General features: G+C 39.0%; 1 non-coding gene across 1 annotated transcript; it reads left to right on the forward strand.

Moving 5' to 3' along the window:
- Positions 1-14,368: 14,368 nt before the first annotated feature.
- Positions 14,369-14,475, forward strand: LOC141699115 (small nucleolar RNA R71). Its single transcript, XR_012565601.1, has one exon. It is a non-coding gene; the product is annotated as a small nucleolar RNA R71 (small nucleolar RNA).
- The last annotated feature ends 1,907 nt before the right edge of the window (positions 14,476-16,382 follow it).

Raw genomic sequence — 16,382 nt, forward strand, 5'->3', positions numbered from 1 at the left:
ACCAGTGCTGGCTATACTACCTCCACCTGTGTTGCAGCCCATACCACTGCAGGCTATTCCACCTCCAGGCATGAGGCCACCTGTTAGAGGACCCCCACCTGCTGATTCAGGCTTTACTAGTCATTCAGTTACAGGAGTACCTTTTCAGTTCTCTTCCTATCCTGTCCCATATCATCAGTTTGAGGTTTGCCTTATGGAGCAACGATTCCTTCAGGGTCAGATCCAGGAGTTATTGCATATTATGCGTACTAGAGAGATGGGGAGTGGTGAGAGGCGACTTAGGGAGAGGCTCCAGGCGTTTCGTAGAGCAGCTGCTGTGAGGATTGCTGAGGCTACACATGAGGATATCACTCCTGATTTCTTAGTGGAGTGGGCTAAGTGGGTTCTAGAGGAGCTTGAGGAGATTGGAGGTCCAGATTTACCGTGAGCCAGAGATTTAGAGATGGAGATGCTGAGCAGTGTTGTTATGGTTATGTAGTATGTACAGTAGTGTGTAGTGTATATCAGTAGACTTTTGAGTTATATTTATAGACTAGCTATGCTGGCTAGTGAGTAGGTTGTTGTACCCTTTTTGCTTTTACTTCCGAAGCGTCTTTACGCTTGTACTACCTAAAACTTTTGATCTATATATATCAGTATCTTTTTCCTTTCCAGCACTGTCATTTACTTTATCACACTTGTTTTACTTTACCTTATTTATTGCACCAGTTATACCCTGTGATACCATGTACCCTGTTTTCCATGACTATTTATATTCTGTAAAGAAGCATGCAATTTACTTAGTTACAACTGTTTTCAAAAAGAGATACCTCTGTTTTACAAAACTTTTCTTTTATACAAAGATTTGATTCAAAAGCTGAATAAGTTGTTTGATTCTTTACAGAAAATGCCTCCCAGAAGAAATACCCGCACCAACACCCAGAATGAAGAAACCAACAACAATAACAACCAAGATGATACGAACCCAAATGTGAACCCAGGACCCATAGACCCAGCAATAGCCCAGTATGGGTGTTGTGAGCATCAAAGTTCGTATTGATATCTAATTTGATATGACTATAAAATAAGTATTAATTTCAAGAGTTGGGTTTTGAGTAAAGTTTATGATTCAATCCATAATCATTGTTTCTTGTTGTTGTTTACGATATTTCCGTAAACACTATTTTACGAGTTTTATTCTCGTCAAGATTCAAATTATTGCTGAAGCATTTCGCTCAAAAATATCAAAATGGTTTTGAATATAATTAAGGAATCAATTCTGGGGTTCCTCAACTATAATTTTATGATTCAGCAGTTATGATTTTAAATGTCATGCGTTATTGCAGATGTCGGTTTTATATCAAAAGACCCTATATATGTCATAATGATCTTGCTGAGCATTTCTTCCGCTCATACTTGCCTGTTTTTAAATTTAACCCCCAGTGAGGATTAGCTTGCGCTGTTTAGCTGCGTAATTCGAGGAAGCAAAGAAGAAGCTTTTGGAAGGTGGTTGGTCTAGGGTTTGCGGACTAGTTTAAGTTTTATTATATAAAGTTGTTTATATTATATTATATTATAGTTGTGTATTATAGTTGGGCCTAGTATACTTCTTTTCGAAGTTATACTAGCGGGTTAGTATTGAATTGGAATCTGTTGAAAAGAGTTTTAAAAGGAAGTAAAAATTATTTATGGAATTTGGAATTCTTGTTTCTAGAACTGTAACCTTAAAAGATCTTGGATTAGTTTGGGGTCATAAATGATAAATATCTTCCGCTGGCATTTATTTATTGATTTAACAGGTTGATTTGGATTGAGGTTTCTTCGTGATGACCAAATCCTCTGACCCCGGATTTGGGGGTGTTACAGTTGCCACCTGACTAAGAGATAGAGTTCACTATAGAACTAGCACGAGGAACGACGTCGGTTTCTAAGGTCCCGTAAAGGCTAGCCCGGATGAGATGAATGAATTAGCTTCTCAACTGCAAGAACTACTAGACAAAGGAATGATAAGGCCAAGTGTGTCACCATGGGGACACCAGTGTTGTTTGTGAAGAAAAAGAATGGTAGTATGAGGCCATGCATAGACTATCGAGAATTAAAAAAGCTGACTATTAAGAATAGGTACCCTCTCCCTATGATTAATGACCTATTCAACAAACTTAATGGTGATGTGCACTTCTCCATAATAAACTTGAGGACTATAAATCATCAGTTGAAGATCAAAACTGAAGATATACCAAAGACTGTCTTTCACACTAGGTACGAACATTATGATTTCTTAATCATATCATTCGGGTTAACCAATGCACCCGCAGACTTCATGGATTTGATAAACAGAGCTTTCAAGAAATACCTAGACATATGTGTCATAGTTTTCATAGACGATATCTTAATCTACTCAAAGACAGAACAAGAGCACATAAAATATCTGAGACTGATCTTAGAAATATTGAGGAATAAGAAGTTGTATGCCAAGTTTTTGAAGTATGAATTTTGGTTGATAGAGGTACAGTTCTTAGGGCATGTGGTAAGTAGTGAAGGAGTACTAGTCGACCCCGCCAAAACAGAGGCAGTGTCCAAATGGAAAAGACCAACTACCCCAACCGAGGTTAGGAGTTCGAGGGCCTAGCAGGATATTACCGAAAATTTATGCAAGATTTTGCCAAGATAGTCGACCCGTTGACCAGACTTACCCGTAAGACACAAATATTTGTGTGGACGTAAAAATGTGAAGAGAGTGTTTTTGTTAGGTAATGAATTACACACAGAGGGGGTGAATGTGTTTTTGTGTTTTTATGCTTTTCTTTATTTGTTTATGGTGGTGAACAAAGTAAATTAAATCTTATAATGAAATGCGTTACTACTAAAATTAAACATATAACAATAATGAACACAGATCTTTCAAAACTTACTTAATTTTATATTAAAATTAAGAATGTCTTGCTACAAAATTTCTAGGCTCTTTGTTAATAAAGAGCTTGGCTTCTTCCTTGAGAGAATACAAAATTTCTGATCTAAATTGTTACATCTAAACAAAGCATCCATTGTTTCCTTTATAGAACAATAAACACTAGTTATTATACAGCATGCAACGACATGTACTAAACCCTATTTTTGAATAACCATATCTTTCTATTTCTGGCTTAGTGTATCTTTGCTAATCTTGCACGCCTGTGACTTTACTTTGTTAGTTAATCTTGGCCTTTGATCTTGTACTCTTCAAGCTTCTTTTGTAGACTTGTCAATCCAATTGATTAGATTTTTGTTGCTTGATAATCTTGGATATTGAACTGGTCTGCACTTTGTAATTTGAGTTTTACCTCGAGATCTCTAGTTTTGTATATAGAGAACTTGACATCTCGATAAGTATATTGGCTTATCGAGATCTCTAATCACTCTACGGATGTTTCGACTTATCAAAGTCTCCAAGTTCTCTATAAGAGAATTTGGCTTGTCGAGATCTCACATCTTCATGTCTTCACTTTGGCTTATCGATAACTCTAAGTTCTTTAATGACAAGTTGGCTTATCGATAACTCTGAGTTCTCTAGTGACAAATAGACTTATCGGTATCTCATAGTTTTCTAGTGAAGAAAGGACTTGTCGATATCTCCAATCTTCATGTCTTCAATTTGGCTTGTCGATATCTCTGAATTCTCTGGTAGCTTTTCCTGACTTGTCGATTGGTCATTTTGGAGTTCTCGAATGACTTCTCTATAATATTTAATCTGTGACTTATAGAGAACTTGATTTAAAATATTTTTCCTAAAACATATTCATTCAACTCCAAGCTTCTTCATAATTCTTCTGAGGCATGATCTTCTTGATCTTCTTCCAGATAGAATTCTTAGGCTTGATACTGTTTACAGAAAAAGACTCCAGTCTCCCCTTTAACATTTTTACAAACTTAAGTGTTACAATACACGATGCAAATATAGATTACCATACAACTTACTTAGTGTTGTGAATTTGACTTAGTCTTGTTATAGTACAGGCATGTCTTGCACAACAATATTCCCCAATTTGTGAGAAGATTGCTTAACACAAATTCATGCATGTTAACAAGACTAACCCCAAGATATAATGGAAAATAAGACTAATACATAAAAATTGACACAATTACAACATTTATACATTAGGTGATTTCTTGAGTTTGAATAGTTACATGCATTAGACAAAGACTGTTTTTGCTTCTATTTCTTCGCTAATGAGGTCCTTTAAGTAAACAATAATTTCAAGTTCTTATATGATTGGTTTCCCTCTTAGAGCTTCCACAAGTTTGAGTTTGTCTGGCTTTGGATAATTATCCATCAAATCAATCCTAAATTTTGTGAATTTGCAAGCTTTGACATTTAGAAATTTTCCATCCTTGGAAATTCTACTCATCCCTTTTGCCTTGAGTTCTTATGATCTCTTAATGTATATTTCAATCTCCTCATCATACTTCCTCTCTCTCTCCTTGTATTCAGCCTCATTCCTTGCTCTTCTTTCCTTCCTTACAATCAACCATTCAGCTAAAACAAATCTCCATGCTCTTGTAGCAGTATCCTTATCCTTTAGTAAACTTATCACTCTTTTGATTTCTGTGGGAGATCCAAGAAATGTGAAAGACCCATCCTCATAGTAGATTCTTACTTCCCTTAGTGTCTGACTATTTTGTCAGCTAGTTGTTGAAAGTAGTCTTCATCTGAATTGCACCAGTTTAGGGGTAGAAAATCACTTTGCTTGAAATAATTCCATATGGCCCTCTCAGTGACTTGTGCTTTTTCAGTGTGCTTAACTTTTATAGGTTTCCTCCCAACAGACTTGTAGTGAATTTTGAGTGATGTCTTGACAGAAGGTAGGTTTGTGATTTTTTTGAGAAATGTTTGGCTTGAGGTAATTGGTATTTTTAGAAAGGTGTTGGTAGTTTGTTTGTATAAGAATTTAGGCTTAGAGGTTTGAGGTGGTTTGATGTTTGAGTTTGTTGGTTTTGAAGGTTGAGCTTGATTTGTTTGTTTTAGGGTTTGTTATTATCGTCCTGAATTATCCTCTTTCCTTTTCTTCCTTCTTTCATCTCTCTTCTTGTCATCCTTCTTCTTCTTATCTTTGCTTCTACCTGCCTTAGGGGATTGAATTGGATTTGAGTCAGAAGGTTTTTGATCATCTTTCTTCTGCTCATCATCATCCAAGTTATCCTTATTAATTTGAGTTTTAGGCAAGTTGGCTTCAGGATTTCTCAAGTATCTCCCCAATAACTTAATCATCTTTTCATCTTCAACAGTTTTTTTTGCTTGACTTTCAACTCAGTCTCAAGAATCATGATTAGCTTTTTGTTTGCCATGACACATTGTTTAGGGATCTGAAAATGTTTGCAATGTTTGGTGGTTGGACAGATGTATGCCACTCCCTTGCTTGGATGTAGATATGCTTCAGGAAAAACAGCCACTTGAGCATTTTTCATTTCAGTTAGCAAAAGAGTGTCTTCAAGAATCACTCTTATGACTTTGTTTATCAGTATGTCCAACTCAGAGATCCTTCTAGAAATAAGATAATTAAAGGACACCTGCATGCACCTGTCTACTCCTGAGTCATTTATATTGATCACAACTCTTTTCTCCTCAAAGTTATCCTTAGTCACCAAGATCACCCTTATAAAGTTTATTATCCTGTCCACGGCCTTTTTGTAGGTGAAGAAATTATTATTGAGAGAAGCCCTAAGAGCCTTGAGCAATTCATCAAATTTCCTGCACATACCTGGTCCCTCAGCTGGCCTAATGAGTCTCTCCATTCCAATATCCACTTCTTGAATTTTTCTATTTTCAGCAGCTTGGACATTTTGAGTAGATGATCTTAATAACCTAGCCTCTATCTCTCCCTTAGTCTTGTTGGTAGACATGAGTAGGGGAGTAGGAATTTCAGGCCTTATCTCTTCAGGTAGTGAGGGCAATGGAATGTTAAGTTTTCCCACGATGGCTCTCAAAGCAACAGAATTTTACATTTGGAGATGCTTGTGAGAGTCCATCAAGGTTTTAATATTTGATTGTTGACTCTTTACTAGAGAAGTCAAAACCTGAACTTGAGCATTTAAAGAAGCATTTGAGGTCTTTAGAGAAGCAACTTGTACCTTGAGATCTTGAATGTCTTGAGTAGATGAGCCTGAAGTAGAGATAGTGGTAGATGGTCCAAGTGAAGCTTGCACATAATTCTGTATTTCATCAATAACTAAAGGGGAAGGAGTGTATCTTGTAGTGTGCATTTGATCCGGCTTCCACCTTGTATCATTAGAGTTTGTGATCTTGAACTACCTTTTGCAAAGCTACAAATGATTCCTTTAGTTGTGTGACACTCTTGTCTATCCCACTTAGATCATACCTTGACATTTGTTCAGAGAAGGGATGATTTGATCCATCTTTTCCCTCACCATCTTCATTATTTTATCTTCATGTCCATTCAATTTAATTTGAAGTGCCTTTCTATAATAATGGAAGGCCTTGATTTGAGCTTTGTATACATCATTGATGGCATCATACACTTCCTGAGGAGTTAGGGATCTAGCATTGCTTACCAGAATAGTGATGTACTCCTCCCTGAACTGAGCTAGCACAACATCCATTTCAATAGATAATTTCTTATCTAGCCAAGCATCACAGTTTGCATCCTGACCAGCTTCATCAACAATTTTAGCTTGATTTTCTTTAACATCAGCCTGGTAGGTGAGCATGATAGCTTGGTAGTCCTAGTTTGCCATGTTGAATGTGAGTAGTTGTTGTGATATTTTTGCAAGGCCTCCAAGCTGATCAACTCTAAGATCTTCAATGGTTGAAGGTTGATCTGCAGTTTCTTGGAGCCATTGGGAGATTAGGTATGGTTGTTGAAGTTGAGAGGTTGAGGGTTGAGGGTCAGAACCACATGTGACAGAAGTCACATTTAGACTCACAGATTTCTCTCTGTTTGTGACAAGTTGTTGTTCCTCATATGTGGTGGGAACCTCCAATTGAATTGGAGGGGATTTGACTGGGTTACTGTCATGTGCACCAGTCTCAAACCCTTGTGTGTCTTGCACCACATGTTAGGGAGAAAACACGCGCTAATAACACACGCAAGTATACGCGTTCGCAAGTAATATAGAATACTTTCTAGTTTGTTCCGACAGAGACTCAGACTAATTATGTTCAATTAAACTCACTCACCAATGTATATTTACTTCTCAATGTTAAGATAATAACACTTCAATTTGTTGACTAATTATTAACTACAATTAACTACTAAAATTAACCACTTAATTAACACTTCGAATTAACAATATTAAAATACTCATGAGATCACAACTTCATTACTACTTCCTTCAATAGTCATTGTTATTACCCTTAGCATGCAACAGTGATGATATTAATCGAATAACACGAAAATGATAAAAGCCAACTTTCATTGTACTAATACCATTCTACCAAACATCCACAATTAAGATAGAAGTTGAATAGGCATCAATTATGTTGAGTCCCTATATGTCTACAGAAATTGACAACATAATGATTTAAGCACAAGTTATTCCTTTTGATTACACAGGGCGAATAAAACGATTAGAGTTACCCACTAATCATGCAACATCATACATGAACCTATGCTAGCATGGCAAGTTCTAAATCTCGAGATCCACCGTCGCTTCACAAGAGATTAACACCTTATCTTATATGTTCGCGACGCACATAAGTCGAATACGCACAACCAATACTAGATATCATACAATCATCACATACTAAGGTATTAAACAACTAACTAAAGAATTCCATAGTAAATCCGTTACGACCCCATGATCACGATTAACCCATGATAGCACTTATCGTTATCATGGGTTCATATGAAAACATGATAAATAAACACAAGAGAATAATAACTAAACTAATTATATTAAACCAGAGTACGTCACAAGAGTAAATAGGTTCAAAGCAAAGAAAACTAGCATCCAACGTTACAACGAAATAAAGAATCACAAGAAAATATGCTTCCTCTTCATTGTGGTGTGCTAAAACGGTCTTCTTCCATATCTCCTTCTCTCCTTGCTTAATACAACGATCCAACCTGTGAAAACGTCTCTGAATCTACTTATATAGAAGTCCCATAAAACTCAGATTACACAGAAGTTGGAAGCCAAACAGAAATAGAAGTCTAAAATAATTTATCTATTTTCCCGACCCTACGCGGCCGCTCAGCTATGCTGAGCGGGCGCTCAGACCCCTACTGGAATTTTTCTGAGTTTGCTCCGTTTCTTCGCTGTAATCTGCTTCCCTCTCGTAATGCTAAACACTTGCCAAGGCTTATCCTTGATGATTACTCCCCCGAAATGCAACTAATACCCTGAAATGCACAAACACTAGAAAAACGCATCAAATACACAAAATACTTGATTTCAAGACACCAATTTAAGCTATTTTAAGACGTTCTAAGTGGTATAAAATGCCACTTATCACACCCCCAAACTTAAATCGATGATTGTCCTCAAGCGTCACAGACTCAAAAATAAATAAAAACATGCATGAATGCAATCTATATGAAATGCAGCGATCCCCTTACTTCGACCAAACCAACCAACTTACAACATCTCAACAAATGCAATTAGGCGACTAAAGAGACATCAAATCATGCAAACGAACATACAGCCAAAAACGTGGTGTGTGCAGATGCTTAACAGATATGCTTCGGAACTAGACCAATTATTATGACTCAACTATCATCAAGGCAATCACATGATTATACAAAGAATAAAAATTCTAGGCACAAAGTGACTTATAACACTACAAGAATTCTGGAGCTTATTACGGAATCATGCTTTTTATTCATAGCAGCACTGCTTATTTGACCGTGCAATGAGTGAGGTCCACAAAGGACTTATACAATGGTATCCATGTAGCGAGCGTTAGGTTAGCGGATCCTAGACTCTAAAAGCCTTAGGTCACTAGGCACAAAGTCCCCTAAGAACTTAATAACTCGAATACTAAAGAGCCCACTCGTGATCAATTATGCATACACACATACTCTTTTTTTCATTTTTTTTCTTTTTTCTTTTTTTTCTATTTTTTTTCTTTTTCTTTTTTCAATATTTCTGAGCAAGTGCGTTTCGCTCCATCTTGCTCAACCCTAGACTACTCGCATAACATACGAGCCAGCTACTAGCCATTTGACCACTAGCCACAATTAGCAACAAATTCCAATTTTTTTACTACATTTTTTCTTTTTCATGTCTTTATCACTAAGAACCTATTATAAAATTCTAAGCATAACAAATAGATTAACCTCAAAAACAATCAGATCATAACAACAATCTAGTCCTTAAGCATTCTCTAAGACTTAGTGAAAATACAAGTGCTTCTAGCATGCATATCAACCTATATGACTCAACGTCATTTTAATGCTATCACTACACTCGCATCAACATCACAAATCAGTCGGTAAATCATCGCAAAAGGGATCATGGCATATGCATGAGCTACATGATATGATAAACAAATAAAACTAAATAATAAAAAAAACTATATGGCAAAAAATTATGCAACTATATGAACTAAACTATCATGAATATGCAGCTATATGACACACACACAAAATATTCCTTAACTACCACCCCCCAAACATAAAATCTTCACTGTCCCCAGTGAAGGTAGTAGAAAGGAACACAGGGTATACCTACTCAGAGTCATCATCATCATCACCCTCAGTGGGTGGAGTATCAGGCGGAGGATACGCAGAGTCCTCACTAAAAACTGGCCACTGGATGTCAGCTCCAAGGCCTCAAAAAGCAGTCCCTAGCGCAAGGGTGAGCTCCTAAGCAAACCTGCTCTGCGTCTCGTACATAGCATCCATCCGCCATGACAGCCTCCTATACTGGGCATCAGCCATCACAGCATCCTCCTGAGCTCTCAAAGAACCAGCCTCATCTTGCCTCGGCCTCGCCATAGTAGCACCTCGTGCTGGACGCCCTCCTGGAAGACGATAACCCAGCCCATGCTCCTCGGGCTCACCACCGGTCCACTCCTGCATCCCATTTAGAGTCCCAGAATCAATAGGAGCGGCCGGCAACTGCAACTGCTCATGAGACGGCCAGTTCACTCCCACCGCTCGGCAAAGCTTCGTAACCGTGGATGCATAAGGGATGTTCATGTGTTAGCTCCCCTCAAAAACTTCAGAATTCCTTGGTAGATGAACTCACCAAGGTCCACATAGTACTCCTCATTCAAAATTCCCCACAACAACTGTGCTCTCTCAACTGTGACCTCATGTGCATGCGAATGATAGGCAGTAGCAACTCAATGATTCACATTATAACGCTGCATCATAGAAGTGAACTTACGGTTGCAGAAATGCGACCCTTCATCACTTATGATTACCCGAGGCGTTCCAAACCTTGTGAAGATCTGCTTATGAAGAAAATTCAACACTGCCTTTGCATCATTTGTTGGTAGAGCTTTGACTTCTACCCATTTTGAGACATAATCGACTGCCAGCAAGATGTACTGATTGTTGCAGGATGAGACAAAAGGCCCCATGAAATTGATTCCCCAAACATCAAAGACCTCAACTTCAAGCATCACATTTAATGGCATCTCATCCTTTCTCTTCAAATTTCCCACTCGTTGGCAACGATCACACCTTAAAAACAAATTGATGAGCATCCTTAAACAAAGTAGGCCAGAAAAAACCTGCTTGCAGAATACGAGCTGTCGTCTTCTTACCACCATAGTGTCCACCATAAACTGTGGAGTGGCAGTCTCGTAATATCCCCTCCATCTCACAGAACGGGATACATTTCCTGATGATCTGGTCAGCTCCCTGTCTAAACAAATATGGTTCATCCCACATATACCACTTCACCTCATGCAGAAACTTCTTCTTTTGAGCTGAGGTCAAATTAGGAGGCATTATATTACTGACAAGATAGTTTACAATATCTGCAAACCATGGCTCTTCCTCCTGAACTGCAAACAACTGCTCATCCGGAAAAGACTCGTTGAATAATGTTTTATCTTGTGAAGTAGACTCGGGATTCTCCAATCTAGAGAGATGGTCAGCTACTTGATTCTCAGTACCCTTTCGATCCTTGATCTCTAACTCAAATTCCTGTAGTAAGAGCACCCAACGAATGAGTCTCGGCTTCGAATCCTTCTTGGAAACCAAATAGCGAATGGCCGCATGATCAGTGAATACTGTCACTTTTGTCCCAAGCAGATAAGATCGAAATTTCTCGAAACCAAAGACTATAGCCAAGAGCTCCTTCTCAGTAGTGGTGTAGTTCATTTGGGCCCCATTTAAGGTCTTGCTAGCATAGTAGACCACATGAAAGAGATTATTCTTGCGCTGCCCAAGAACTGCGCCTACCGCATAATCACTCGCATCACACATCATCTCAAACGGCTATGTCCAATCTGGTGCTGTAATAACTGGTGCAGTGATTAAACTCTTCTTAAGAGTCTCGAATGCCGTCAAACATTCATCATCAAATTTAAAAGGCACATCTTTCTCAAGCAAGTTGCATAACGGCTTAGATATCTTCGAAAAGTCCTTGATGAACCGTCGATAAAAACCCGCATGACCAAGAAAACTACAGATTCATTTCACCGAAATAGGTGGTGGAAGATTTTCAATGACTCCCACCTTGGCTTTATCCACCTCCAGACCCTTGCTAGAGACCTTATGCCCCAGAATAATGCCTTCACGCACCATAAAATGACATTTTTCCCAATTGAGCACCAAATTAGTTTCCACACACCTTTTGAGCACGGAACGAAGATTATTCAAACATTCATCATACGAATGTCCAAAGACGGAGAAGTCGTCCATGAACACCTCAACATTATTTCCAATCATGTCAGAGAATATAGCCATCATACATCTCTGAAAAGTGGCCGGTGCGCTACATAACCCAAACGAAACTCTGCGAAAAGCAAACGTGTCAAATGGACAAGTGAAGGTAGTCTTTTCTTGATCCTCTGGTGCAATACAAATCTGATTATACCCTGAGTAACCATCCAGAAGACAATAATACTCATGACCAGCCAACCTGTCAAGCATTTGATCAATAAATGGAAGAGGGAAGTGATCCTTCCTTGTGGCCTTGTTCAACTTCCGGTAATCCATGCATACTCTCCATCCTGTAATTGTTCGAGTGGGGGTGAGCTCATTCTTCTCATTTGCTACCACAGTGATACCTCTTTTCTTAGGCACACATTGCGTGGGGCTCACCCAAGAACTGTCAGAAATAGGATAAATGATGCCTGCATCTAGCCATTTCAGAATTTCTTTCTTCACCACCTCCTTCATGATAGGATTAAGTCTGCGATGTTGCTCAACAGTTGGCTTACTACCCTCCTCTAGCAGAATCTTATGCATGCAGTATGAAGGGCTGATCCCTTTGATATCTGCTATGGTCCATCCAATAGCCGATTTGAATTCTCTCAAAATCCTTAAGAGCTTGTCTTCCTCACTTCCTGAAAGGTCAGATGCAATAATCACAGGTAAAGTAGATGCATCACCTAAAAAAACATACCTCAAGTGTTCAGGCAATGGCTTAAGCTCCAAGGTAGGTGCTTCCTCAATTGATGGTTTGAGCTTTCCTTCAGCATTCTTGAGGTCAGAAGTACCAAGAGATTCAAACGGCATGTCCAACTTTCGCCTCCAGGGAGAAGCATTAAGATATTGTAATTGCTCGTTGCCATCTTCATCATCACTGTCAAAATCCCTCACTAAGGCCTTTTCTAATGCATCAGACATTAGCATATGACCGAGTTCTGAAGTAACCGCAGAATCAATCACATCAACTTTTAAGCACTCCTCATCATTTGTAGGGAATTTCATTGCTTTGAATACATTGAAGGTCACATCCTGATCCTGCATCCGCATAATAAGTTCACCTTTCTGCACATCTATCAAGGTACGGCCAGTAGCCAAGAAAGGTCTTCCCAAAATTATGGGAATCTTCTTATCTTCCTCGAAATCCAGAATAACAAAGTCGGCAGGAAAGAAGAGCTTATCCACCTTGGCTAGCACATCCTCCACTATACCCCTTGGGTAAGTAATAGAACGATCAGCCAATTGTAGAGACATGTATGTGGGTTTTGGATCAGGCAAATCCAACTTTTTAAAGATCGACAACGGCATTAGGTTGATGCTTGCTCCCAAATCACAAAAGCACTTGTCAAACGACAACTTACCAATGGTGCAAGGAATGGTGAAGCTACATGGATCTTTAAGCTTTGGAGGTAACTTTTGCTGCAGCACGGCGCTGCATTCTTCCATTAGAGCAACGGTCTCAAGGTCATCCAGTTTCACCTTCCTTGAAAGAATACTCTTCATAAACTTTGCATAACTAGGCATTTGTTCCAGAGCCTCAGCGAAAGGTATATTGATGTGAAGTTTCTTGAACACCTCCAGAAACTTACCGAACTGCTTATCCAGCTTTTGCTGTTGCAATCTCTTAGGGAAAGGTGGTGGAGGATAGAGCTGTTTCTCCCCTGTATTACCCTCAGGCAGAGTGTGTTCAACAGTAGTCTTCCTTGGTTCCGCCACTTTCTCCTTTTGCTTAGCTTCTTCATCTCTAACTTCAGTTTCTCCTTCTTTTGCCTTTTCAGCATCAGCAACTTTCCCAGACCTTAAGGTAATAGCCTTGACTTGCTCTTTAGCTTCCTTCCTGCCTGGTACTTCCGTGTCACTGGGAAGTGTTCCAGGTTGACGATTGAGCACTGCATTAGCTATTTGACCGATTTATTTTCCAAGGTCTTGATAGAAACCGCCTGACTCTTGCACAACAGCTTAAGTTCCTCAAAATCAGCACTAGTAGGTGCAGCTGCACTTCCCTGTTGAGGATATGATTGCCTTTGAGCATACTGCTGTGGTTACTGAAATCCAGGTGGATTGATCTGTTTACTCACACCTTGCTGATATGGTGGCTGAATAGCATTCTGATTATTACCCCAGCTGAAATTTGGATGATTTCTGTTGTTATACCTTGCTGATAAGTAGCTGGCACAGGTTGTTGTTGTCGCTGATAATTGTTCACATACTGAACAGTTTTGTTGACGAGAGAACACTGATCCGTAGCATGAGAACCTACATAAAGCTCACAGACCATAGCTATTTGATTGACTCCATAGGTAGCTAGAGAATCGACCTTCATAGACAGCGCTTGGAGCTGCGCTGCAATAGCGGTGGCTGCATCGACTTCCAGATAACCTGCTACCTTCCCAGGAATCATCCTCTGAGTTGGGTTTTGATGCTCATTTACAGCCATAGTCTCGATAAGATTATAAGCCTCAGCATAGCTTTTGGCCCACAAGGCGCCTCCAGCTGCTGCATCGAGCATGGGCCGAGATTGGGCCCCCAAACCATTATAGAAACCAGTGATCACCATCCAATCGGGCATTCCATGATGTGGACACTTTCTCAACATTTCCTTGTAGTATTCCCAAGCTTCGCACATAGATTCTGTAGGTTGCTGCGCAAACTGAGTAAGAGCACTCCTCATAGCAGCAGTCTTTGCCATTGGATAAAACTTCACCAGAAACTTTTATGCAAGATCTTGCCAAGTAGTGATGGACCCAGCTGGTTCAGAATGTAACCAGTCCTTAGCTTTGTCCCTCAGTGAGGATGGTAAAAGCCTCAGCTTGATAGCCTCATCAGTCACGCCATTATATTTGAAAGTACTTCAGATCTCGACAAAATTCCTTATGTGCATGTTGGGGTCTTCAGTCGCAGCACCTCCGAAAGAGACAGAATTCTGCACCATCTGAATAGTTCCCGGCTTGATTTCAAAAGTGTTAGCTTGAATAGCCGGATGAAGATGCTTGACTGAATGTCATCAATTTTAGGCCGAGAAAAGTCCATAAGAGCTGGATCGGCCGGAACAAAATGATCACCCATGATTACTGGTTCTTTCTGCTCACTTCCTGAATCCGAATCTTCAAAATCTATCTTCTCCGGAATATCACGAACTTCGTCTGTCTCCTCAGCTGTATCTAAAGTCCTCTTGCGAGTACGAGAACGAGTTTGCATAAACGCTCGCTAAAGTACCTGAAACACAACCGGAAACAATAAGTAACAAAAACGTCTTAATCACTGAGTCCTAGCGACCAATGATGGTAAGTACATAAACTAAACAAATACCCCGAGTCCCCGGCAGCGGCGCCAAAAACTTGTTAGGGCGAAAACACGCGCTAATAACACACGCAAGTATACGCGTTCGCAAGTAATATAGAATACTTTCTAGTTCGTTCCCACAGAGACTCAGACTAATTATGTTCAATTAAACTCACTCACCAATGTATATTTACTTCTCAATGTTAAGACAATAACACTTCAATTTGTTGATTAATTATTAACTATAATTAATGTAATAACCCCAATTTTTTTAGAAATTTTTGAAACCCGGATGAATAGTAACTTTTGCTGACAATGCTGATTAATAAAAATTATCAGACCACGATATATAGGAGTACTGTAATGGAAATTCTAAGATCGTATTAGTATTCCATAAAGAAAATAAGTGTATGTAAAAGCCGTCGGATTTCGAAAACGAGCACTTTTATTTTTCCCCGAGATTTCCAACAGACATTAAGGGATTTAAGGAATTAATATTAAGATGAAGGATTTTAAATTCAAGGATTATAAAGGAGAATTAACTTAGGTATTAAAAATACCAAGAAGATTTTATCAATAAAACCATTAAGGTATTTAACCAAACGATCAACGAGATTGAGTGATAACCGGAAAAAGAAATGAATAACGACTCTTGTAAATACCTTTGCAAGTGGCAATGCAAGTGGATGGTTGATCAAACAAGAAGCCAAGTGATAGTTAGGAAGGAATGGCTAGTTACTTATCTAGTTAACTAGGGATGATCTCATCTCACCACAAATCACCAACACATGGCAAATGATGAGATCATCTTCTACTAACTCCTTTGTTTATTATTAACCTAGCAAAATATCAAGACAACCCATCATTATCCACCACATTATTCCACCAACACAAGAAAGCAAAAGCATTTCCTCCCCCATTTCCATTGCTCTCGGCCAAAACAGAACCAGTACATTAAAACTGCTGTATCTCCTTCATTTCTCACTCAAATATTGTGTTCTATAGCTCGTTGGAAAGGTATTGAGATGGCCTACAACTCTTGTTCACAAGTCTCGTCCAAATAAGCATGGTAAGATCCTCATATTTACAGTTCTTTCAATCGGACTTTTAGAAACTTCAAAGCCTAACTTTGTGTTCTTGATTTCTTTGGAAAGATCAAGCTTATAGGAGGCTCCCTAAGGCTTCCTAGCAACTTAACACCTCCCAAGGAAGGTATAAACTTCAAACTCTAGCCTTTACTTTATTTATTAGTAAGTTTAATGGTTGGTTTTGTGAAATGAGAAGCATAGATTGTGATGA

This window comes from Apium graveolens, chromosome 11 (assembly GCF_009905375.1).
Source record: "Apium graveolens cultivar Ventura chromosome 11, ASM990537v1, whole genome shotgun sequence".
Taxonomy (NCBI): domain Eukaryota; kingdom Viridiplantae; phylum Streptophyta; class Magnoliopsida; order Apiales; family Apiaceae; genus Apium; species Apium graveolens.